General features: G+C 53.2%; 1 long non-coding RNA gene across 2 annotated transcripts in view; it reads left to right on the top strand.

Moving 5' to 3' along the window:
- The first annotated feature begins 538 nt into the window (after positions 1-538).
- LOC125111833 (uncharacterized) overlaps positions 539-6,000 on the top strand; it is a 76,322-nt gene continuing 70,860 nt past the window's right edge. For both annotated transcript variants that reach the window (XR_007130949.1, XR_007130948.1), the window contains exon 1: positions 539-622. This is a non-coding gene — a long non-coding RNA (uncharacterized LOC125111833). The remainder of the gene's footprint in view (positions 623-6,000) is intronic.

Below are 6,000 nucleotides of genomic sequence, written 5' to 3'. Positions count from 1 at the left end.
TTTTCTAGGGCCGCTCCCATGGCATATGGAGGTTCCCAGACTAGAAATTGAATCAGAGCTGTAGCTGCTGGCCTACACTACCGCCAGAGCAACGCCGGATCCTTAGCCCACTGAGCAAGGCCAGGGATGGAAACTGTGTCCTCATGGATACTAGTCAGATTCACTTCCGCTGAGCCACGATGGGAACTCCTGGTGCTTGGCACTTTTTAGTGAACAGGGTGCCACGAGGACATTGTCCCTGCACTCACTGCGGTGTGGAACTGTCTCATGTGCTCCACCAACAAGGCAAACACTAGGCACAGGGAGGCTTAGCATCTTGTTGAGGCCACACAGCTCTACAGCCATCTGTGACTGCAGTCCTAGGAGTTTCACTGGAGAACAAGACCCCACCCATGGCCACCGAAGAGCCTGGTCTACATGCTGGTTTTTACAACCGTGCTGGGGAGCTCGGATTCCAGGAGGTGGGGATGAAGGGTAGAGGGCGGTCCGTGCGTGCGCGTGCGTGCGTGCGTGCGTGTGTGTGCGCGCGCGCGCCTGCGTCTGTATGTGGCAGAGCTGGGCTCTGGGGTAATGAGCTGAGTCAGAGGAGAGGAACTGAGGAAACGGATGCAGAGGAAGAGAAGTAAGTGCCACTTCCCTGCCCTCCTTCCCCTTCCGTCTCCATGTGTCCCAAGGACAGGCCCACAGTCTGTCCTTATCTTGTTCCTCCAGGCCTGGCATCCTGCCTGGCAGAGCAGAAGCTCAGAACATGCTTCAGGGAGAACGAACTTCTGCCCTTGGTCGCATCCTTTGACTTCCCTGCCCTGTGTCCTCGCCAAGCTCAGGCATAATGGTTCTACATTCTGTCTTTACCTTCTTTCTCCCTGCCTCCTTGGTCCAGAGCAAGCTTGTGAAGTGTGGTGTGGCAGTGGGAGGCGGGTACCCTGTGGCCCTGCTGGGTGGCCAGTGCTGCTCCGGGCTCTGGGTTGCTGCGCTTCCAGGGCTGTTGCAAGGAGGAGGGGCTGTTCCTGGATCAGAGGGCAGAGCGGCTGAGGCCGACTGGGCAGGTATTTATAGAGCCAACCTTGGAGAGCTGAGATGCTCACATCCCTGGAACCTTCCCTCATTTCGAGGTTTCTAAAGATAGAGCAGTGTGGCCTCTGTTATGAGGCAAGGTATGCTAATTCCTTGTAAATCCACCAAGAATTTCCTAATAAACACGGACCACTTCTCTCAGTGCTGCTTCTTCCTTCCCCCCTCACCACTCGGCTCTGCCCTGCCATTGGTCTGTTGGTGGTGGGTAATAGTCCACAGCCAGGGGGGCAGAGGGAGCATGCAGGTGAGCGCCTTGCTTAGTAGGATTACAGTGCCCAACCCAGGGGATGAGAGGGGAGGATAGCTTACATTTTTTATCATCTGTGAGCACAGTGCGGGGTGCCATATGCACTATGGCATCTAATCCTGGCACCATCTCCATGAAGTAGGTTTCTAATGCCCATTTTACAGATGGAGAAACTAAGGCTCAAGGTTTTACCTAAAGTTGCTCGAAATTGTTGGAGTTAAGATGCAACTCACCTAACCCAGCCAGGGACCCTGGGGAGGAAGGTAGGAAAATAGCATCACTTGTCTCCAAATTCCAGCTGTGCACTTGGAATCCTTATCCCCAGAGCTAGTGGACTTGCAGGCTGCGACACGTGACTGCTCTTCTCTCTCATCTTTCGCCCTGAAATGGGAAACAATTTCTGCAAACCAGGCCTGGTCAGGCACTGCTTCTAGGGCGTGACAGATCTTTCTCTTACCCCAAAAGGAAGATTCCCTTCAGGTACCCTATAAAATGCCCCCATCCCACCTGTCCATCGCCCTTGACAAAATGAGGCTATGAAGCGAATGGATGTATATTTGCTGAGCATCCACTGTTTGTTCGACCCCATCTCAGTCCCATGAGAATGCCTATTGCTCCAGCTGCTCCCGTCCTCCTGGCCACCCTGGGACATAAGTTCTTTCTCTCCTGTTGTAGAGAAGGAAATTAGGGCTTGGAGAAGTGAAGTCATGTGCTCAGTATCCCCACCAGTTGTGAGAAGCCCAGCCAGGAGGCCCACCTCTGGACCTTCTGCCCCAGTTAAGGCCCATTGATTTCCTGGCTCTGGCAGCATCTGGGTGTGGCAGTCACATCCAGCGTTGCCTGTCTGGGCCAGTGTTTTCACCCCTTCTCCATCGACCGCTCCACAGCTGACAGCATCGCCTGTAGAGTGGGTAATGGGATTTGATGGGTAAGGTGACCCCCGCTCAGCCAAGCTGCAGTCCATTCGACCCCATCCCAAGCATGTGATGCCCTCCTACTGAGGCTTGTGGGGGCCGGGGACATGCAGCTGAGTGGCCAGGGCTGCTGTGGTGGGTGGCTGGAGACCTTCTCCTGTCTGGGCCCCAGGAGCTCCTCTTGAGGCCTTGACAACTGACCACCATGTGCCTTCTTGGCCCTTCTCCTAGGAAGGCAGGCATAGGAGGCCAGGGAGGCAGGACCACCCATGAGAAAGGGAACTGCAGCTTCCTGGCTGAGAACGTTCCAAATCTGTCGTTTCTGATGACTTAAGGTCCTCTCGTCTTTCAGGGCCTGTCTTAGGCCCCCTCTTCCTGGAAACTCCTCATTTCTCCCTTCCTCTGCGCACTAGAGAGCGTTTTGTGTGCACCACACATTCTGGAAACATAAGGTCAATGAGCTTTACAGAGCAGAGTCCAATCTCCCAGCCAACTCTGCCTTTGCCTCAAGGCAGCCCATTCCTTGATGAGATTAAGCATGTGAACGTCCTTCCCCTCCGAGCAGAAACACACCTCTGGTGACCAGTCACTGGCACCTGCCCCCTGGACTTGGTCCCTGGGCAGCCGCCTCTCCATCTTTGAAGGGAAACCTCAGGGCCACTCCAGGTCATCTGTTGCCCAAACAAGACAAGACAACCTCAGTAAAAGTCCACAGTTGTGCTTCCCCAGGACAGAGCCAATGGCAAACCATCAGGCAAGACAAAATAATGATAGCTTAGCTGTAAAACAAAGTCAAGGGACTTTAGTTCTTTCTCAGGGGTTCTAGAGAATATCCTGAGCCATATCCTTCAGTTGTTTTAGAGCTACTGAAACCCTCAACAGATGGAGGAAGTGAAATGCATACTGACCACCAGGACACAGACTCCAGGGTGGTTGGAACAGAAAGCTTGGTGATTGAAATTTCAGAAGCACCACGCTGTTGCCTCACCATCAGCCAATCAGAGAATTGAGCATGAGCTGATCATGTACCCCGGGACCCACTCCCTCCCACTACCTTTAAAAACTCTTTCCTGAAAGCCATCAGGGAGTTCAAATCTTTTGAAGATGAGCAGCCCCTTCTTGCTTGGCACCCTTCAATAAACACTTTGCTTTCCTTCACTGGAGTCAGTGGATTGGCTCTGCTGAATGTCAGGCGGGCAGACTCAGGCTCAGCTGGGTAGCATTCTTACTTTCTAAACCCATTCCTGGAGAAAAAGTGTCTGCCACACAATTCATTCATTGAATCTGAGGTCGTTTGTTTTATTCACTGGTTCATTCATGGTAGGCAGGTCCTTGGCTGCATGGCTTGGGTTTGCAGAGGCCTCCAGGCTGCCAGCACTCACTGAGCCTCCTCCTCAGAGAGAAACATGGTGGGCCCAACGTGGAGGAGACTTCCCTCCGCTGGGCCTCGGTTTCCTCTACATAAAATCCTGCAGTGAGATGAGGTTCTTGGCAGTTCTTCCAGCTATGACATTTTTCTAGCCTAGGGGTGGTACTTGCCCACCCAGCCCTCTGGGACACTATTGCCAGCCTTTTGGAGTGGGGTTGGGGCCATTAAAACCCTGCCACCAGCAGGTGACTCCTAGCACAGCTGGGAAAGTGAGCTGCTTCTTCTGCCCAGACAGCAGGCATTGGAAATTATTCAGGAATAACAAACAGGCTAGAAACATTTGCATAAGGAATCACGCAGAACAATACATGTTATTTAAACCATCTCTGGTTGGCAGCAGAAGCAAAAAGCAGCTGAGATGAATCTGCACTGCAAATCAGTCTTATTTGGACCGGAGCCTCAGCTTGTTTTGGGGGTGGGGGGTGCTGCCAGAGGAGGAGAAAAGCAACCTCATCGTCTCCACCCCATCCCCCCCAGCTCTGCTTTCTCCGCCTGCCTTTCTCCTGCTCACGTACATTTTCTCATTTCTCTCCTTCCCTCCCTTCGTCAGAGATTAATGGAAACAATTTGTCTTCTAATGTGACTACAGCTTATGAATTCTTTGTCTCACTCTAATCCTTTAAATTATCCACATAATAAAATATGTATCCAGTGATTTCAGGTCATAATTTGATCTTCTAGGGAAAGTGGGGAGGGGGTAGGTGAGCCGAAGGGAGCCCTTTTCATAGTTTGTTCCTCTCCATCTGTCTTAATTTGTCTTTTTTCCCCATCACTTCATTAGCATGTCTGGGGTCCCTCTGGGGCACAAGAAGGGCAGCTGGCAGAATCTGGGAGGGAGGCTGGAGGCCATGCCTCTGGGTATCTCCTCTTTGCTTCCTGACTTCTGCAGGGGCTTCCCTCTTAATAGCAACAGGAAGATTTCTGACTCCTGGGACAGCCAGTTCTAGAAAGCCAGGCTTTGACCTCCTAAGGGCCAAATGGGCATTTAAACCCCAGGTGTCCCCGGTCCCTGGGTGGAAGGGGGTGACAACTAAAAGTTCACCCATCTGGTTGCTGCCCCTCATCTGCATAATCTCAGATGACAGCTCCCTGCAAAATGCACCCACCAGTCCTTCTGGGGAGAGCCTGGCAAGCTCACCGTCATAGGGAATCTCCAGTGTTGGCTGCCTGTCCAGGCCATTTGTGGGAGGACTTCCCACTGCCCAGCCTAAGACAGGTACCCCTGGAACCACAAACCCTCCTGCCAAGCACTCAGCCCGCCCTCCTCAAAGAGCCAGAGTGTTCCACGTACAAGTCGGGAAGCCCCCCCACCCCTGTCCCCACCTCTGGGCCACCATAGCCAAGGGCCCAAGGGCCTAAGGACCCAAGAGCTGGACCATGGGCCCTCTGGTGCTGCCTGCCTGGAAGGACAGGCTTGGCCCTGCCCTCATCCCCATTCTAGTTCGTACATTGTGCATTTTGTCCTGGGCCCTACAGTCCCTCCACTTTTTTTTTTTTGGCCAGGCCTGTGCCGTGTGCAAGTTTCTGGCTCAGGGATGGAACCTGCATGCCAACAGCTACCTGAGCCACAGCAATGACAATGCTGGATCCTTAACCCCCTGAGCCACCAGGGAACTCCCCCACAGTGGTCTTTCCTGTGCTTGTGACGCTGGGGGAAGTTGCTCCTTTGTCAGGTGGCTGCCCTCAGGCCCCAGGCTGAAGCTACACAGCCTCATCCACTGAGCAGGTGGTGCCAGGGACAAATACCATCCCCCCTTCTGCCTCTGTCTCCTTTAGTGATTCCTCCATCTCAGCCAGCACCCCATCTACACCCACTGCACCATCAGTGTAAACCCCTCATGCAACAGGACAAATAATAGCTCAGCTTCACACTTAGAGGAGCCTGTAAAATGAGAAGCCCCTCAGCTGATCGGCGAGGCCCATGAGCCTGCTGCTGGCCTGGGGAGGAGCAGCCCAGCAAAGTGCGGGAAGGGCCTTGGTCTTCTCAAGGGCAGTCTGGAAGGTCTGGAGCAGAGGAGCTGCAGGATGAGGGAAGGGGGCATGGGAGGGACTCTGGGTAGAGCAGGGAGGTGACCATCAAAGGTGAGTGGGAATAGCAGGTATAAGGTGAGGCCAGGACTGAGTCAGACCCTCACTCTTATCTATAGAAACCAGAAAACAGTCTTTCTGGAATTCATTTGGAGGCAAACCCTGCCCTGAACAGAGGCTATTTATAGTCTTTTATTTATCCCCGCTTGCCATGAATATTCATGGGTCTCCTTGTGGAAGTATTAACGTGCCTGATTGCAGGGCGTTGGTCCAGACCTTGCTAGAATGTGAGCCACCAGAGGGGATAA

This window comes from Phacochoerus africanus, chromosome 11, assembly GCF_016906955.1.
Source record: "Phacochoerus africanus isolate WHEZ1 chromosome 11, ROS_Pafr_v1, whole genome shotgun sequence".
Taxonomy (NCBI): Eukaryota; Metazoa; Chordata; class Mammalia; order Artiodactyla; family Suidae; genus Phacochoerus; species Phacochoerus africanus.
This window is presented reverse-complemented; position numbering and strand designations above follow the sequence as displayed.